The 21491-nt window shown below is 35.7% G+C and overlaps 1 protein-coding gene across 3 annotated transcripts in view; it reads right to left on the bottom strand.

Annotated features, from left to right (window-relative positions):
* The window catches only part of CSNKA2IP (casein kinase 2 subunit alpha' interacting protein), a 381659-nt gene that overhangs the window by 324663 nt on the left and 35505 nt on the right, over positions 1-21491 (bottom strand). The window contains exon 1 of one of the 3 annotated variants that reach the window (XM_053220709.1): positions 14625-19748. The exons of the other annotated variants lie outside the window; for them this stretch is intronic. The gene's annotated coding sequence lies outside the window, so the exon portion shown is untranslated. Of the gene's footprint in view, positions 1-14624; positions 19749-21491 lie in introns of those variants that run through there. 3 annotated transcript variants of the gene reach the window in all.

Here is a 21491-nt window from a genome sequence, read left to right as displayed (position 1 = left end):
ATTCATATCTTTTAGTACTCACCCTAAACGTCAATGCACTAAATGCTTCAATCAAAAGACACAGGGTAACAGAATGGATAAGAAAACAAGATCCATCTATATACTGTTTACAAGAGACCCACTTTAGACCTAAAGACACCTTCAGATTCAAAGTAAGGGGATGGAGAACCATCTATCATGCTAATGGTCAACAAAAGAAAGCCATAGTAGCCATACTTATATCAGACAATCTAGACTTTAAAATAAAGACTGTATGAAGAAATGAAGAAGGACATTATATCATAATTAAGGAGTCTATCCACCACGAAGACCTAACAATTGTAAACATTTATGTGCCAAATGTGAGAGCACCTAAATATATAAATCAATTAATAACAAGCATAAAGAAACTGATTGATAATAATACAGTAATAGTAGGGGACTTCAACCCCCGCTTACAACAATGGATAGATCATCTAATCAAAAAATCAACAAGGAAACAATGACTTTGAATGACACATTAGACCAGATGGACTTAACAGATATATTCAGAACATTTCATCCTAAAGTAGCAAAATATACATTCTTCTCCAGTGCACATGGAACATTCTCCAGAATACTGGGACACATAGTAGGACACAAATCAGCCCTCAACAAGTACAAAAAGATTGAGATCATACCATGCATATTTTCAGACCACAACACTATGAAACTCGAAATCAACCACAAGAAAAAATGTGGAAAGGTAACAAATACTTTGAGACTAAAGAACATCCTACTAAAGAATGAGTGGGCTAACCAAGAGTTTAAAGAGGAAATTAAAAAGTTCATGGGAGCTGGGGTGCCTGGGTGGCTCAGTCAGTAAAGCATCTCACTTCGGCTCAGGTCATGATCTTGCGGTATGTGAGTTCAAGTCCCGCATCGGGCTCTGTGCTGACAGCTCAGAGCCTGGAGCCTGCTTCAGATTCTGTGACTCACCCCCTCTCTGCCCCTCCCATGCTCATGCTCTGTCTGTCTCTGTCTGTCAATAATAAATAAATGTTGAAAAAAATTTTATAAAAAAAAAATAATAAAATAAAATAAAAAAGTTCATGGAAGCCAATGAATATGATAACACCACAACCCCAAACCTCTGGGACACAGGAAAGGCAGTCATAAGAGGAGAGTGTATAGCAATCCAGGCCTTTCTAAAGAAGCAAGAAAGATCTCAGACTCACAACCTAAACTTACACCTTAAAGAGCTGGAAAAAGAACAGCAAATAAAACCCAAAACCAGGAGAAGGCAGGAAATAATAAAGATTAGAGCAGAAATTAATGCTATTGAAACCAAGAAAACAGTAGAACAGACCAATGAAACCAGAAGCTGGTTCTTTGAAAGAATTAACAAAATTGATAAACCACTAGCCAGTTTGATCAAAAAAAAAAAAAAAAAAAAAAAAGGAAAGGACCCAAATAAATAAAATCAGGAATGAGAGGAGAGATCACAACCAACAGAGCAGAAATAAAAACAATAATAAGAGAATATTATGAACAATTATATGCCAATAAAATGGGCAATCTGTAAGAAATGGACAAATTCCTAGAAACATATACACTACCAAAACTGAAACAGGAAGAAATACAACATTTGAACAGACCCGTAACCAGTAAAGAAATCAAATTAGTAATCAAAAATCTCCCAAAAAACAAGAGTCCAGGGCCAGATGGTTTTCCAGGGAAATTCTACCAAACATTTAAGAAAGAGTTAACACCTATGCTCTTGAAGCTGTTCCAAAAAATAGAAATGGAAGGAAAACTTCCAAACTCTTTCTATGAAGCCAGCATTACCCTGATTCCAAAACCAGACAGAGACCCCACTAAAAAGGAGAAATATAAACCAATTTCCCTGATGAACACGGATGCAAAAATCCTCAACAAGATATTAGCCAACCGGATCCAACAATACATTAAAAAAATTACTCACCACGACCAAGTGGGATTTATACCTGGGATGCAGGGCTGGTTCAATATCTGCAAAAAAAAAACCAAAAAACGATGTGATTCATCGCATCAATAAAAGAAAGGACAAGAACCATATGATCCTCTCAGTAGATGCAGGGAAAGCATTTGACAAAATACAGCATCCTTCCTTGATAAAAACCCTCAAGAAAGTAGGGATAGAAGGGTCATACCTCAATATCATAAAAGGCATATACAAAAGACCCAACTCTAATATCATCCTCAATGGGGAAAAACTGAGAGCTTCCCCACAAAGGTCAGAAACACAACAGGGATGTCCACTCTTGCCCCTGTTATTCAACATAAGTATTGGAAGTCTTAGCCTCAGCAATCAGACAACACAAAGAAATAAAAGGCATCCAAATGGGCCAGGAGGAGGTCAAACTTTCACTCTTTGCAGATGACATGATACTCTGTATGAAAAACCCAAAAGATTCCACCAAAAAACTGCTAGAACTGATTCATGAATTCAGCAAAGTTGCAGGATATAAAATCAATGCACAGAAATCGGTTGCATTCCTATACACTAACAATGAAGCAACAGAAAGAGAAATCAAGGAATCAATCCCATTTACAATTGCACCAAAACCCATAAAATACCTAGGAATAAATCTAACCAAAGAGCTGAAAAATCTATACACTGAAAACTATAGAAAGCTTATGAAAGAAGTTGAAGAAGACACCAAAAAATGGAAAAAGATTCCATGCTCCTGAATAGGAAGAACAAATATTATTAAAATGTCAATACCACCCAAAGCAATCTACATATTCAATGCAATCCCTATCAAAGTAACACCAGCATTCTTCACAGAGCTAGAACAAACAATCCTAAAATTTGTATGGAACCAGAAAAGATCCCAAATAGTCAAAACAATCTTGAAAAAGAAAATCAAAGCAGGAGGCATCACAATCCCGAACTTCAAGCTATACTACAAAGCTGTAATCATCAAGACAGTATGGTACTGGTACAAGAACACACACTCAGATCAATGGAACAGAATGGAGAACCCAGAAATGGACCCACAAATGTATGGCCAACTAATCTTTGACAAAACAGGAAAGAATATCCAATAGAATAAAGGCAGTCTCTTCAGCAAGTGGTGCTGGGAAAACTGGACAATGACATTCAGAAGAATGAACCTGGACCACTTTCTTATACCATACACAAAAATAAACTCAAAATGGATGAAAGACCTAAGTATAAGACAGGAAACCATCAAAATCCTCCAGGAGAAAGCAGGCAAAAACCTCTTTGATCTTGGCCGCAGCAACTTCTTACTCAACACCTCTCCAGAGGCAAGGGAAACAAACACAAAAATGAACTACTGAGACCTCATCAAAATAAAAAGCTTCTGCACAGTGAAGGAAACAATCAGCAAAACTAAAAGGCAACTGATGGAATGGGAGTAGATATTTGCAAATGACATATCAGATAAAGGGTTTGTATCCAAACTCTACAAAGAACTTATCAAACTCAACACCCAAAAAAACAAATAATCCAGGGAAGAAATGGGCAAAAGACATGAATAGACACTTCTCCAAAGAAGACATCCAGATGGCCAACCGACACATGAAAAAATGCTCAACCTCACTCATCATCAGGGAAATACAAATCAAAATTACAATGAGTTACCACCTTACACCTGTCAGAATGACTAACATTAACAACTCAGGCAACAACAGATGTTGGCATGGATGCGGAGAAAGAGGTTCTCTTTTGCACTGCTGGTGAGAATGCAAACTGGTGCAGCCACTCTGGAAAACAGTATGGAGGTTCCTCAAAAAATTAAGAATAGAACTACCCTATGACCCAGCAATTGCATTACTAGTTATTTATCCAAGGGATAGAGGTATGCTGTTCGAAGGGACAAATGCACCCCAATGTTCATAGCAGCACTATCAACAATAGCCAAAGTATGGAAAGAGCCCAAATGTCCATTGATGGATGAATGGATAAAGAAGATGTGGTACATATATATACAATGGAATATTAGTCGGCAATCAAAAAGAATGAAATCTTGCTATTTGCAACTACATGGATGGAACTAGGGGGTATTATGCTAAGCGAAATTAGTCAGAGAAAGACAAATATCATATGACTTCACTCATATGAGGACTTGAAGACACAGAACAGATGAACATAAGGGAAGGGAAGCAAAAATAATAGAAAAACAGGGAGGGGGACGAAACATAAGAGACTCTTAAATATGGAGAACAAACAGGATGTTACTGGAGGGGTTGTGGGAGGGGAGATGGGCTAAATGGTTAAGGGGCATTAAGGAATCTACTCCTGAAATCATTGTTGCATTATATGCTAATTTGGATGCAAATAAAAAATAAAATTTAAAATCAAACAAACAAAAAAACATTAATATGTGCAAAGGACTGAGAAAATGCATGTTTCCTGCCATTATGGAATAATAATGACAACTCTAAATAAAGAATTATCTGTCTCCATATATAAGGCTCTTAGTTATAGACAAATCAAGATGTCCTTCCTAGTATCTCAAGACCTCATAATCAGATTAGCTTTCAATTTGCAATAATTAAATAAAGCCTCCTAGCCCTTGGATATGATACCTATGGTTTCTCTTCATATTCAAAATGCTGCATTCCTCTATTCTTAACAGTAAGCCTAGCTAGGTGGAAAGTGTTGCACAAGGGAAAAAGAAACATATATTTTGGCATATATAGCATTTAAAAATGTTTATTCCTGTATACACCTAGTTTATTTTGGAAAAAATTATCTAATTGATGCTTGGATTTAAATAATTTTTTATGTCATTATATTTTTGCATTTATATCGGTAGGGTACACTAGCATTATTATTCTTTACAACTTTAAGAGTTCAAGAACAGAGAAAAAGTATACTTTTCATCCTAGTTCACTGATGATGAAACAGGAGCATGAGCCATTTAAGTACCTTATTCTAAGTCATATAATTAGTCCCGATTAAAATCACTGTTGGAAATCAAAGCTGTTTGTTCAATGGGTTCAACAATGAGCCATTCATTTTCCTTGGACTTTTGCATAAGTAATAGCAACTCAAGTTTAAGAACAATCCCAGTGGCCATAATATCTATATTCATTCTACATTTAGAGGATTTAATTTTCTGTTTATGAATTCAGCATATTTCTCTGAATTGGATGAAGTTCAGTGTTTTATTATAGGAAATTGTATTTTTTCCTGTACGTTGTCAGGAAACAGTTACCCAATTTTACTAAGTTATAACAATGGTTCTTATCCAAAAAACTGTTAGAAGTCATGAAAAAGAAATCAATTTACTGGCTCCACTCCCAGATTAAGGATTGCATTATGAATAAATAATAGATGGCATCTACAAGGGGAATGGAAAGTTTATATATTATCATACTACTTCTTACTTTTCATATTTAGTAATGAAATGGTTATTATTTGGAATTGAGATGCCTCAAGTTGTGGTGATACTTTACTAACAACAATAACAACGACGACAAAAACCTAGGTATCATCACCATCATTTTAAATAATTAGAAAGCTAATTTTGTAAAATATAGATCTTCCTCAACGTATGATGAGGTTATAGCCCAATAAACCCTTCATAAATTAAAAATATCAGAAGTTGAAAATGCGTTTAATACACGGAACCTATAAAACATCATAGTTTAGCCTAGCTACCTTAAAGGGGCTCAGAACACTTACATTAGCCTACTGTTGGCCAAAATTAACTAACACAAAGACTATTTTATCATAAAGTGTTGACTACCTCATGGAATTGACTGAATACTGTGCTGAGAGTGAAAACAAAATGGTGCTCTGGGTATAGAACTCTTCTAAATATATTGGTTGTTTACCCTCATGATCCCATGGCTGAGAAAGCTGCAGCTCGCTGCCTCATCCAGCATCACCAGAGAGCAGGGTACCCATATCACCAGCCCGGGAAAAAGTCCAAATGCAAAATTCAAAGTGTGGCTTCTACTAAATGTGTGTCACTTTCATACCAGCAGAAATTCAAAAAATCACAAGTCAAACACTGTCATAAGAAGGAAACATCTGTACTCATATCCACTGACAATTTCAATATTTCATGAGTACAGATACTATGACACATGTCTTTTACTTCATTCTCAATTTTTCTTCCCCAGCCTATTCACATTTTATCTTTCTATTGATCACCTACAAAGTAAATATGCCCACTCAGAGGTTTGCTCGACAAACCCCCATCATATGTGAATTTTGTAGCATTACATGAGGAATTAGCATTTTGGCCAAGTATTTTCTCTCCTTATTATTCTGTAGAACTGGATAAAATTAACAAAAGATTAATAATGGTACAAATATAATGTCATAAGTAGACTGTTACAAATGCAAGACAAAACATAAGAAATCAAAGGAGAAAAACTGACAAAATTAGAGATTTTGATTGAAAAAAAGGAACAAAATGAACAGGATTATCTTGACACACTTATAGCTAAAACATATTGCATTAGAAAGAAGAATAGGAACTGAGTGTAGCCCTCCTCTCTTTTCATCCCATAATCCTTAGCAAAATAATTTTATCTTCACGTGAGACTTCGATTCATAAATATACTCCTTTAGGCAATGAATGTTTCTCTACTACAAAGACCTCTTTTCTAGTTCCAAACACACTTATCAATGATCTATTGCATGCCTCCTCTTGCTTGTCTTAAAAATGTCACTGCCATGCATTTGATACATTGATAACATCCCTAACCCTTCCCTCTCCTTTACCTGCCACATCCAATCCATCACTAACTTATTACTTGTTTTCTCAGAATTATTTCCTAAATTTATTCATTTCTCTCCATTTACAATTCACCACCCTATTCCAAGCCACCATCTCTGACAACATCCACCTAACTTTTCTAACTCTACTACTTCTCTCCTCTAACCCATTATCCACATGGCAGCCACACTGACCTTTTAAAATGTAATAATAATAATAATAATAATAATAATAATAATAAATAATAATGTTATGTTCCTGCCTAAAATCTTTCAAGAAAAAGACAAACATGATTTCCAGATCATGATCAAGCCACTAAGATAGCTCTCAAACCAAATCTAACATCGTGCTTCTCCTTGCTCTCTCTTGTCATAATCATCTCTCAGTACACATCCTCACTTATACTTCCTCCCACCACAGAATCTCTTTGTTCATGCTCTTGCTTCTAGTTAGACTGTTCTTCACTCCCTTCTTCACCTCATCAGTTCTTGTTCATCCTTCAGAACTCAACCCTCTGCACTTTTAAAGGTCAAATTACCCTCTTGGCAAGGTCAAATTGTCTGATTATATGTCCTAAAGATCTAGGCATGTCTCTTTTATTACACTTATTGTGTCACTGTTTTACCAATGTCCGTCTTCTTCGGTAGGCTGTGAACTTGAAAAGAACAAGAGGGCCTATGATTTTACTCATCATGATAATCGCAAGGTAAAGCGAGTGAATGCATATAGTAGATGTTCAAAAAATATTAGTTTAATATGACCACCAATTAAAAGTAATTAACTGCAATAAACAATTACCAAGTAAATTTTAAAGATAATACTACCTAAACAAAAACATGAAACACTTAGGGGTAAATTTAGCAAAGTAAGTGAAGAACCTATACACTAAAAACTAAAAAAAAAAAAAAAAATATGAGGCAAAGTAAAAATGAAAAAAAGAAATGGAGACATGCCATTTTAATGGATTGGAAGATGCAGTATTGTTGAGGTGTTAATTCTCAAATTTATTTGTAGATTCAACTCAATCCCAATCAAAATTCCAATATACTTTTTTTTTAAAGAAATTGGCAAGCTGATTTTAACACTATAGAAATGTAAAAGATTTAGAATAGCTAAAACAATTTTGAAAGAGAAAAAGTTAGGGGGTGGCAGGGTGGCTCAGTCAGTTAAGCGGCCAACTTCAGCTTAGGTCATGATCTTGGGGCTCATTAGTTCAAACCCCTCATTGGACTCTCTACTGTCAATGCAGAGCCTGCTTCATATCCTCTGTCTCCTCTCTCTGCTACTCCCGGCTTGTGCTCTGTCTCAAAAATAAACAATAAAAAAATAAGAAAAAAAGAAAAACTTGGAAGACTTACATTACCTATAAGTGTATCTAGACTAACGGAAAAGAAGAGATAAATTTTTACAAAGATGCCAAAGTATTAAATGAGGAAAGATAGTATTTTTCAACAAATGTTGTTAAACAACTAGAAATCCATGGTGGAAAGGGAAGGAGGGTGGACTTTGACATTTCACATACTTCCCAAAAATCAACTTGAAATAAATAATAGACTTAAATATAAATGCTAATATAAACTTTTAAAAGAAAAATAGAAGAAATTTTTCATTATATTAGGATAAGCAAAGATGTCTTAGATATGAAACAAAAGGCAAACCATAAAATGCTGATAAATTAGAATTTACAAAAATTTAAAACCTACTCTGCAGAAGATACCATTAAGAAAATGAAAAGACAACTAAGAGAAAATTGTGTGTGTGTGTGTTTTAGTATGTGCATGTGTGAGCATAAGCACGTATGGCAAAGGACTCTTGTATCCATAACACATAAAGAACCATTACAACTCAATAATAAAAAAAAATTGGGGGGCACCTGGATGGCTCAATCGGTTAAGTGCCCAACTTCACTCAGGTCATGATCTCCCAGTTCATGTGTTTGAACGCCGTGTCAGGCTCTGTGCTGAAAGCTCAGAGCCTGGAGCCTGCTTCAGATTCTGTGTCTCCCTCTCTTTGCCCTTACTCACTCACGTTCTGTCTCTCTCTCTCAAAAATAAACATTAAAAAAATTTTTTTTAAATTTTAATCACTATATTGTACATGTGAAACTAACATAACACTGTATTGTTAACTAACTGGAATTAAAATAAAAAGTTTTAAAAACCTTTTTTTAATTTTAAAAAATTTAAAAAATAAAAACTAAACAATAAAAAACTGGGCAAAAGACTTAAACAGAGCTTTCATAAAAGAAGGTATATGAATAGCCAGTAAATACATAAGAAGATACTCAATATCATTAGCCAACACCACCAGCTACTAGTATGGCTAAAAGTTTTAAAATACTAAATATTATTGAGGATATGGATAAAATTAAACTTTTATAAATTTCTGGTAGTAATGTAAAATGGTACGTCCACTTTGGAACATAGTTTGGCAGTGTTTCTTATAAAGTAAACACACATATAAAGATAAACATACAATACCCAAGATAAATAAATGCCCGCACAAGTACTTACAGTCAAATGTGCTACAGCACCTTTATTCATGGTAGCTCCAAATTGAACAAAACCGAAATTTACATCATGAGTGAATAGGTAAACAGATTTTGGTATATCCATACAAAAGAGTACTACTAATCTATAAAAAGGAATGAACTACCAATACATTAAAGGACGTGGATAAATCTCAAATGTTACATTGAATAAAAGAATTCTAATACAAACAGAGCACATATTCCAGGATTTCTTTTTTAGGAAGTTCTAAAAAAGGCAAAAGCCATGTATAGTAACAAATCTAGATTAGTTGTTGACTAGGGGAGTGAGTGGGTACATTGATAGCAAAGGGACACAGAACTTGTCTGGGTGAAGGACATGTTCAATAACTTGAGTGTAGTGGTGGTAACATGGATGGGTACATTTTTCAAACTCATCAAATTATACTTAACGAGGGTGAATTTCATGGATATGTAAATTATACTTCAACAAAATTAGTTGAAAAACTAAGTACTATGGGCTAAAAAATAAGCAAAAGGCTACAAAGAAAAAATAATGCCTTAGCCAACACAACTGATACCACGTCTTATTTCAAAGTGAGTGAGAGTCCCAACTTCCTCAAGGAAATGAGAGGATTAGCAGTAATCATGTTATGTCCCTATTTTCTTTGGTAAACACCAAAAAAGAAGCCCCCCACAGTGTTTTATTCTCTCTCATATTTTTTTCCTTGATGATATTCTGTACTTCTTCCCCACCTAAAAATATTTGACCATTATTCCATGCAAAAACTTCAAGAGTAGTTCAGCTCACACATTCCTTGATTACCAATCTCCTATATATTGTTAAATTTTTCACTGAGTGTCCTCTACATCTCCTGACCTGACATGTCAGGACAATAACAGTAACTTTGTTATTCTCTGAGAACACCATATCCCTCATAATTTTGTCAAGTAAAGACCATACATTATCCCACACACCATATGCAATTAGACAGAGTTGTGTCAATGTGTCAGTGTCTTCCCTCCCCGTTCCCTCATACTACTTTCAGACTATTACCCTTGCTCGTTTGTGGCTTACATCATTTCAGTTCTTCAATCCTCAACCCTCTGTAGTAGCTAGCAATTTCTTGGTCATTTTTACTTCTGTTTTAATAACTTTGGCACCTGGCTCAACATTGTTACTCTCTGGCCAAACTGTACTACTATTTTTGAATTCCACATTTTCAATATTACATCTGAAATTCTATTACATCTGAAATTACATCTGAATATTACTTCTGAAATAGCATTTTCCTCCATTTCATGTCAACCACACATTTCTATTACCACGGAATAAACCAAACAATCACATTAAACTACTTCAGAAATCTCACTGTCTGACCACAATCTGCTAAAATTCTGTATATGTCATTGTGCTACTATAATTACACTTAAAAAAAAATATTGCTGAGTCTCAAACCACTGTCTTTTCTATTATTGTATCTACCTATCCTGTCTATGTCTATCAAAATATTTATATTCCTCTCATCTATTTTGATTTTATCCTTGTTACCCACTATACTCTTACCTAAAATGTCTTTATCCATACATAAATGCCAAATACCTAACTCCAGATGAATCCACTATGCATGTTCTCCATGCTATAATCTAAGTGGAAAAACATCCATTACACAGGTTGATAGAAAAAAATTTAATATTCCTCAGTTGGGCTTTCAAAATTTCCCATGACTGTTAGTAATAGTGTTTACTTAAATTTCTTTCTTCCCCATGTCCCTTAATGACTTTAAACCTTCTCCAGTATGCTTGAAGATAAAACCCTTTATCTTTTCTCATATCCTCTACAGATATGTGAGAGATTTCTTCCAACTTTTACCACCAAAGATGTAATCCAATGTACAACAGACACATACTCCCCTTCTCCTAATTCAAAGGAAAAAAGGCCCTTCATCCTTTTCAAGGCCAATCCTCTTATTTATTCTCTAGATTCCAGTTTGTTCTTCTTTCTCTGAACCTTGTATGGTTAATCTGTCATTTGTTAAACTCTCATTTGTTTTTAACCTCCATCTCATCTGCTTTTAAGAATGCTCATATTGCCCCATCTTGAAAAATGTATAAGATAAAACAAAAGCATCTTTCCTTTGACCCACTAATCCAGCTAATATTCTATCTGCATTCCATCCAAACTGATAGGTGTTGCCTGCACTTTTCTCCATTTCCACATTCCATTTTTAGTTTCTGGTCCATTCTAATCTGGTTTCAACATCCACAAATCCACTGAAACTGCTTTCATAAAAGTCACTGATGTCTTCTTTGCTCCAAAATTCAATCTATAGTGTTTGTTCTAACCTTGCTTAACTTTTTGGAAGAATTTGAACTGTTGGTTGATTCTTCTTTTTTGAACTCTCTCTCCTGAATTTTTCTGTCCCTGTAAGTCTCCTATTCTTTTTCTACTATTTCTCTGACTATTCCTCATTTTTCATTGTTTATTGTTCCTTTTCTGCCATTAAATTCCTCAAGATTTATCCTAAGCCTTCTCACTCAATACTCTAGCCCTGGGGCTATCTTATTCCTTCCATTGGGCTTTAATTACTATTTTGGGGTATAGCAACAGCTATCTTCAGTCCAAAATTCTCTCCTGAATTCTGAACCACATATCCATCTGCCTACTTGACATTAACACATTCACAATTCACGATGGGAAGCAACATCTTCTACTGTTCCAGGCTGCCCTGCACCACCTTCTCCTTTCCTAGTGTTTTAAATGGCACCCCAATCTTCTCAGGCAATCCACCCAGCAATCTGGAACTTGTTCTTGGCTATTCTTTCTCTGTCACTTCTTCCCATATCCAAATAACTACAAATTCCTTTGATCACATATATTACAAGATTTTTCGGTTTTATTCATTTTTCTCCATTTAAACTATCATGAAGCCACCATCATCTCTTGAATGAAATGCTACAATGGTCTCCTTGTTGATCCCACTGTAACCACCCTCAGTTCCCTTCCTCACCCTCACTACGTGACTCTAGAGTAACCTTTTTTTAAATGTATATATGATCATGTTACTCTTGTTGTAAGTCATCACAGTGTCTTCTCCTGGCTCTTATGGTACAACTGTAGGTTTCTAGCATGGCTTACAGAACTATACACAATTTCATCTTTTCTACTTCTACAACCTGATCTATGGAAGTCCCCCCTTACTGTTTATGCTCCAATGATGACGGATTTATTAGTTTCTTGAAAAACATCTTGCCTCTGACTCTTGGCCCCTGCTATTCCCTGTGCCTAGGATACTCTTCTTCCCCATTCTTCACCTGGATATCTCCCACATAACCATATGGTCTTGTCAAATATAATTTTAATAACAACAACAACAACAACAAAACTATTCTAGCTTACATTTGACCTGCTATATAAGCCTTTATTTTTTAATGTTTATCTATTTTATTTTATTATTTATGTTATTTATTTATTATTATTATTATTTTTATTTATTTAATGTTTATTTATTGAGCAGGGAGGATCACAGAGAAGGAAAGAGAGAATCCCAAGCAGGCTCCACGCTGTCAGCCCAGAGCCCAATGCTTGGCTTGATCCCACAAACTGTGAAATCACGACCTAACCAGCTCATGACCTAGTCCCCCATGATCTGGCATGTCCCTCCCTTCACCCTCATCTTTCCCTTCTCTGCTCCACCCGTGCCAGCTTTCAAGCTGCTCCTCTAGACAGCCTGACAAGTTCCAGTCTTAAGGCCTTTACACTGCTGTTCCCACACCTTCCTCCCAATAAGCACTGCCCTCATTTTCTCATGTACATGCAGTTTTTAATCAAATGTTCCCTTTTTAGTACCAGAGGCCTTTCCTGAGCACCGTGTTTGAAACCGTGTCTTTACCCTGGTGCTGCCAATTGCCACTTGTTCCTTTCCTTCTTTTTTTTTTCCGCCTCTGTGGAACACAAGTTACTATCTAATACGCTCATACGATGTTTTTCTTATATAACTCCCCACTAGAATGTAAGATGATGAGGGCGGAGTGTTTCAGTTTGTTTTTTGTTTATTTGTTTCACTGATGTATGCTCAGCTCCTAAAACACCGTAAGGGACACTAGAGATAATTAATAAATATCTGTTAAATGAATGAATCCTTCAATACTATTCCTATTCCTAATACTAATACTATTGAATCCTTCAATACTATTATTTGGTATTGAATTGGGCAGAAGGGAAAATAATCTTATATATACCCTGCATGGAAGACTCCTTCCATCACTAAACAAAACAACCTTAATTTGTCAGATATTCAGCTAACCAAAAATTAATAATGAAGACAACTTGACCAAATAGAAAATGTGTTTTGTCTCTATGAGGACATAAAGGTTTTCCAGAACAATAAAGGGCAATAAATAAGATAGCAACAAACTGAACAGCAAATCTTATATCTAGTTACTATTAATAAACCAACTTTTTCCACTTCCTGATTTGGATGCATTTATATTCTCTATCGTAGTACTGAATTACAGACTTGCATTTATTAGATAATAAATTCTGTACATTTACACTTCCTGTAAAATAAAGGACCATTATTTTGACCTTTTTAATTGACTTAATCTGCCAAGATTCTGACCAAAGCCTGTAACATTTTGACACTACATTTTGCAAAAAGCTTTTATATATTGAAGCTTGATCAAATTGAATAATATATGTGCAGAGACTGGAAATATGTACTTTGCTCAATATACTCTAATTAACATAATTGGCCTAGCACCAAAATGACTAGAAGAGTTACATTTTTAAAAACAGATATTAAACAGACCACTCTTTCATGTAAGATACTAATAGTATGTGTGAGTTTGTGTGTGTGTGTGATTTAATCAGGAATTTATATGGGGAAAAAAAGTAATCAGCAGAGAAATAATGGGAATTGTTGGAGCCTAAAATAGGAATGGCAAAAGAGGAAGTCTAATAATACAACTGCCTTCAGGGGAGAAAAAAGGATAAGTACTGTGCTGAACTAAATAGGAAAGAGTTAATTAACCCAATCTTGAAAGGAGGATTTTAATAAGGCTTCTAGATTATCTCAAGGCTGTGCTATAGGTGGGAGAAAATGAAAAGAAATAAAATTTACATAGCAATATCTTCCTATAGATTAAGTGTAGCAACAATGAGTTACACACAAAACTTCAATGAACTCTCATGAAAAATAAAAATGGTTTAAGAGATAATAGGAGTCAAGGGGGCTACCGCCAGTACTTGGGATGCAAACAGGTTAGCCTATAAATAGAAGTTTAGTAAAAAGCATGTGTATTCAGCCAATTATATTTAAAGGACAATAGTTGTTACAATGCTGACTTTTAAAAAAAAATTATGATATTACTAGATTAAGAATAGAGTTTCCAATTTTCTTGCTCATTTTCATCTCCAAGTGACTTCTCACCTCTATTTATTGGTAGACAATTTTAGCCTCTGTTTCACTGTATTTCCATCCCAGATGTTCCATCCATCTCAGTGCTTGGCTTTATTATTGGTGATGTCATTATCCATGTGGATGACCAACCTAAGAACTGATGTCTATTCCTCATGTTTGACCCTTTTCTTTCCCCCCATATCAGCCACATAGTCACACAGCCAAACCCTGGACTTCATCATCACCAAAAACTACACCACATTAAGCATCTTGTTCGCTGACTCCATTCCATTTACAATTGTACCCGCACTGCAACATCCAATAACTGACTATGCTCAAGCCAGCTTGAGCTACAGATTCCAACTACTCTTATTTTCTCAAGGATTTTACTCTATTAGTTGCATTCCCTTGTCTGCTGTACAAATTACTCTCCCTTCTTAACTATTCTCAGTCAACCCACCAATATGTTCTAGTAGCATACATATTTTAAAAACCAACTTTCTTGATCCCACATTCCCTTCCAGGTACCATACCATTTTCAACCATTTAAATAAGAAAATAATGAAATTTTAACAGCTTATTTAATGTGTTGTTCACTACTGCTATCTCCAGTTTCTTGTATTCTAATTACCCCTCAACCTCCTTCAATACTATTTCTAACTGTCCAACATGATACATAGTCTTCCTCTTAAGTCACGAAAGACCTGTACATACCCAAAATCAGTGCAATCTCTTTATTATATTCTAATTATGGCTCACAACACTGAAGATAGTTTCTCACTGCCTCTTTCTTAAACACCCTTCTTGTCTTGGCTTCTGTATCACTACACATTCTGGGTTTTCCTTCAGCCTCACCAATGCTGCTTTTTTCCTTTGATAACTATTCCTCCTGTGTCCAGCATGAAATTATTGGATTGCCTTGGGATACCACCTCAAATCACCTTTTCTCTTTCTCTTTTACTTTCTCCCAAGATAATATCATAGCATGAAATAACCTTATGCTACTTCCAAATATGCATTTCCATCTAACACTCTCTCCAGTTCCAAACCCCTGTTGCTAACTGCCTAAATTCTAAATTCTTATATGTAACTGTCCATTTTGTATCTCCAACTCAGATGGCTTATGCTAGGCTTCTCCAATTTATCTCATCTCAAAAAAAGAAGTTTTACTTTTTCTCAAAAACTCTTCCCCAATCTTTTGCATCTCAGAAATCAACATAGCATCTTATTTCCTTAGAAGCCTGGCTCCATTCTTTCATTTTCCCCACTGCCTTCATCCAATCTACCACCATGTCACTTTGATTCTACCTAATACATATATCTCAATCTGTCCGTTTCTCTCCACTTCTATTGTCTCCATCCTAGTTAAGTCATCAGTATCTCCTCCACCTGAACAATTACTGTCTCACTATGATCTCCCTGCTTCCATTCTTATCCCACTATAGGCTACAAAATGATTTACTTTTAAAATGTAAATTGGATCATCTCATTTCCTTGTATGAAATGGTTCCAGGAGTTCCTATTGCTCTTTGAGGGGGAAAAATGACTCTTGTCATATTAGCTTTATCTCATAATACATCACCCTATCCCTCTATGACATCTCAGTATGCAATAGCCACACAGGCTTTCTCTGCTTTCCTCATTCTTGCCAAGTTATGTCCAGCCTCTGAGTGTTTTACTTACTAATCCCATGGCTTGCAATTCTCTTCCCCTGGCTCTTGACCTAGCTATTCTTTTTTTTAAACTTCAGGTCTCAGTAAAAGATTGAGAGAGAAAGAGAGAGAGAGAGAGGCAGAAAGAAGAAAGAAAGAAAGAAAGAAAGAAAGAAAGAAAGAAAGAAAGAGAGGGAGGAGGAAGGGAATGAAAAAGAAAAAAATTCCCTCAACACCCAATCAAAATGGACCCTATTTCCAGTGACTTTCATTAAACATACTATTTCCATCTTACTATTTTTTCACAATCTATAATTACTTATTCTAGGTATTTGTTTCCTGTTTTGTTGTCCATCTCAGGTTACTAGAATGTAATTTTTGTAAGGATGGGATTTTAACTATCTTACCCATTGTAGTATTCCCAGTCTGGAAAAGAGCACAAAATACCTCTTCGGTAAGTATTTCTGAACAAAATCAAGTAATGAATGAATATGACCTATTACATAAAGGCTAATTTGGGAAGGTTTTTTTTTTTTCTATTTCTGCACCAATACCTACAGTGTAAAAAATAAAGTTGTAGCATGAAAAGAAACATGTTTCCATGGTCTGTTCAAAATGATGAATAACTCCCAGGATAAAGCCTATGACTAAGAAAGCACAAGAAACACCAGTTAGGCCACATGCTGGTGAGTAAACAGTAAAGTGGCTCCCTGAGTGTCCATCTGGAAAGGGAGCAAACAATAATGGAGAATTAACTGTGTACCAAACATTGTGCTGAATAGCTTTTCTATATCACCCCCTTTAGTACAACACTCTGAAGTATACATTGTCATCACCACTTTACAGATAAAAATTCTGACCTCAGAAAGATAAGAATTTATCTAACATTTCATAAATAGTGAATGATGGAATGATGGATCTCAGATTAGAGATTATGTCTGCCCAGTTCCAAAGCCTATATTCCTTCTACAATAACACATAACCTCTTTTGCCCTCTATTTCGATAAATTTAGAAGTTAGTATCCTCTGGGGGCACTGGAGTGGCTCAGTCAGTTAGGCATCCAACTCTTGATTTCAGCTCAGGTCATGATTTAACAGTCTTGAGATCAAGCCCCATGTCAGTCTCCATGCTGGGCATAGAGTCTGCTTAAGATTTTCTCTTTCCCTCTGCCCCTCCCCCACCTGCCTATGCATGTGCTGTCACCCTTTCACGCGCGCTTTCTCTCAAATAAATAGATAGATAAATAAATAAATAAATAAATAAATAAATAAATAAATAAGTGTCCTCTGAATCTAAGAATAAAGGTATAGGCCCAGAAGATACTTATAGGAACCCTCTTTTTAATCTCCTGAGAGGAGCAAAGGGGGGAGAAGAAACACTTGAGATAATTTTTGGTCCACAAAGGTAAGCTGTCTTGCAGTGGCACTAAGTTAGTTAATGGGAAGTGTCAGAGTCGAAACTGGTTTCTAGACCTAATCCGGTGCTCTCAGGCAAATAACTCAGTAATATAAACTAGAAATACATAGCTAAATAATAATGTAAAAATACAAGATTAGGTTTTATTGGGCACAAGTGAACCAAATCAGCAATAGAATCTATTAGGAAAAAAAAAAAATAAATAACTGATATCAGACCTCTTGGATATGAGCCTTCAAAAGCCAGAATTGCTTTAATCTTGGGGACAAAGATGCTCAGAGCATTGATGAATCCATGATCTGTTTCTCCCGAGTCTTCCATCTTTGGGTCTTCACAGCTGAGCCCAATACCTCTCCTAACCAACTATGCATTCAGACTCATTCAGGAGTATTTTATCCATGAACAGCCTAAGAAGTTTCTAAAGGTTTCTGCAAGATAGAAGTCACAATGGCAGAAAGAGCAGTAAAAATAAATAAATGTTTAAAAAGAATCTTGATAGGAAATATGAGAACTGTTTTAGACATATATTTTTGTAAATGTATTTTTCAGAGTAACATATTTTTTACTGTTTTTAAATGTTTATTTAGTTTTGAAAGAGAGCGAGAGAACACAAGCATGGGAGGAGCAGAGAGAGGGAGACCCAGAATCCGAAGCCGGCTCCAGGCTCTGAGCTGTCACCACAGAGGCCAACGCGGGGCTCAAACTCACAAACCATGAGACCATGACCTGAGCTGAAGTCAGACGCTTAACTGACTGAGCCACCCAGGCGCCCCAGAGTGATATGTTCTGATTACACATTCAGAAGTGCCATAATATTCTCAGTGCTCAAGGTCTCTAGGAGACTTATTGAAGCCCAATATATTGGCAGCTTCTGACTAGCCATCCCCAATCTGGTAGGGCTATAATAGTATCATCCTTCTGTATTTCTCTATTGCAAATTCATGGGAATCAAGTTACCCTTCAATTTTCCCTGACTAAAGAGGATTGTACCAAGGATCAGTTCCAATTTCAAAGGCAACCATCTTTCATGTAAGAAGCTAACTCTGATACTGCTTAGCACAAGAACCATATTCAGCAGAAATGTGTAATACTGCATAGTGACTGACTAAACAATTTAGATCGTCTCTCCTGAATGTTTGAATGAAAGGGATACAAACCAAGTCCCCATTTGGTAGGAAAACTGGGGGAAGAAGCAGATGGAAGGAAAAACAAAGAGGACAAGAATAAAGGACCTGTGACCACTTTTCTCAGAATGGGTGGAACAGGCATTCACAGTTCATCCTTGGCTAGTACATGTTATCTTTTTATTTCTAATTAATTGAATAATATTACTTCTATCATTATATCTGAGCTGTTATAGAGTACCATGTATAATTGAATCTCCTTTTACTTTTACAACTCGTTTGAGTCCCTATATACCTCATCAGAAGGAAGTCCAATTTCTTCCAACTATGACCCACTCTTGCCCAGGAATGCTAAGGGCTAAACCCAAAGAATGAAAGTCAGCCCTCCACTGCAATCAGGCTTATAGGGATCTCACATTTGATCCTTCCATTACTGCCATGGCCACTCATTTTTTAAATTGTGCTACTGCTCAAGTTTTCTTTTTCATCTTATGGATGCTTATTCTCTGCCAATACAGCCACAGAGGGTCTCTGTGCCAGAGTCTGCCAGAGTCTGAAGATACACCTCTCTTAAGAACAACTCACACGGGGCACCTGGGTGGCTCAGTCGGTTAAGCGTCTGACTTCAGCTCAGGTCACGATCTCACAGACCGTGAGTTGAGCCCCGCGTCGGGCTCTGGGCTGATGGCTCAGAGCCTGGAGCCTGCTTCTGATTCTGTGTCTCCCTCTCTCTCTGCCCCTCCCCCATTCATGCTCTGTCTCTCTCTGTCCGCAAAATAAATAAACGTTAAAAAAAAATTAAAAAAAAAAAAAAGAACAACTCACATATTCTAGCAATTGTTCCACACAGCCTAGGCTGAGCTTGTGAGAGACTTCCTGCCCCAGCTCCATGTTGTATCCTAACCAGTGAAACCTCACCTCTCCCAAAACAACAAAAATGTTAGTTCATCGTATACCATCTAAAGAACCAGCTCATACTACCCTTTTCCTATAGGAAATTTTATTTCAGGGATCCCCTTGTCCCCCCCACCCTTCCCCCCACCACTAGATCTTGGCCAGGGCCATTCTGATCCATTCAACGTGGTGTCCTATACTAGGAGTTCCAAATAAGATTATTTAGAATATTAGTTGACTTCTTCCTTACCAGAAGGCCTCAGGTCTTCATTTACAAACAGGTATGCCTTTCCTTCAAGGAACATCCTTCCTGACCAAGGAAATTTGAGAGCGGTAGCCTTGATAAACAACATTTCTGCCACACCCTAACTTGGTAATGGCTGGATCCTAGCCCTACCTTGGCACACTTGCAGCACCACTGAGGTGTCTTTCTGTTTTTAAGGCTTTTTGTCTCCACCTGAACAAGCAAGAGCCTGTCATTTTAAGTATCTTCTTCCATGGGGAACCTATTTAATCTCTACTTTGAGTGACACCCTGTTTACACATCTATAAAGGAGATACTTTAAGCCCAAACTTTCTAATATCTAAGCTCCTTGGCAGGAATAAATTAAACACTACCAGGAAGACATTAATTCTTAATAGCTCAACATGTGAAAGGAATAAAAATAAATCCGTGAATTCTTTGCCTTCTAAAAGCTTTAGATAGTGAGTCTATACCATTCATTTTCTTTTCGTAGCATAGCTCTTATTTATTTTTCTTCTATTTCTTATAGTTATTATGTTTCTTTCTTGCCTTAATTCTGAATCTATTTTAGAAGTATTAACCTCTTCACTCCCTTTTACATGAGCATTGCGTCAACAAAAATATAACTTGATAGCCTTATTTTTTAAGCAATGCTATTAAGAAATAGTCAATATTCTTCTAAAGTGGGTTTAGAATTTTTACTAGTGCTATTTAGTTTTTCTAAATAGTGCTATTGTCCCTAATGATCTTAATAAGTGATATACAAATCAAATGCAATACTTAAGAAAGACTTAACATGTAGTTTGATGCCCTTGCTACCAGACTTTTTTTGTAAGCTACTAGTATTATTGACATAATAGAATATTCTTTTTGGCTAATTCTTTTGTCTCTTACAACATTGCAAACATTTTCTTTTTAGCATTACTAATTTAGTTGCCTTAACCTACTGTTTAATCTAAATACAATTGTTTACATTTTTTAAGTTGAAAATTATTTTTGCTTTCCTTTTTAAATACATTTTTCTAATCTGCCATTTATTGGTACTGTTTTCTCCCAATAAATATTAACATCACCTATAACATTTTTAATAATTTCAGTAGCAGTTTCAAAAGCACATATGTTTTTAAAATCCCTTTCACAAATTTATATCCTAAAAATATACTAATACATTTTAGTTTCATTTAAATGCTTTACAGACTAAAAGGAAATACTACAAATTTAATGTCTAAATAGTAGCTATAATAGATGAGTACCTAACATTAGGTTGGATAATAAGAATCACTACTGAATATTAGATACCTACATGAGATAACCTTGGCATGCTAAAATAAAAAATAAAAATTAATAAGCCTCCCTAGAAAATAAAAAAATCATAGTTTACATTTCTATCAATAACAACAAATACAACTAGATGCTGAGGAACTTTTTAATATGTACACACACACACACACACACACACACACACACACACTTTCAAATGTTATTACTGTCAGCCTAACAATGCCAGGGACTGCCCTCATAAATTTAGGGACAATAATGAAGGTAATCTCAAATCTAACCCTTTTT

This window comes from Acinonyx jubatus, chromosome C2, assembly GCF_027475565.1.
Source record: "Acinonyx jubatus isolate Ajub_Pintada_27869175 chromosome C2, VMU_Ajub_asm_v1.0, whole genome shotgun sequence".
Lineage (NCBI taxonomy): Eukaryota > Metazoa > Chordata > Mammalia > Carnivora > Felidae > Acinonyx > Acinonyx jubatus.
The sequence above is the reverse complement of the archived record's forward strand: the minus strand, read 5'-3'. Positions and strand labels throughout refer to the sequence as shown.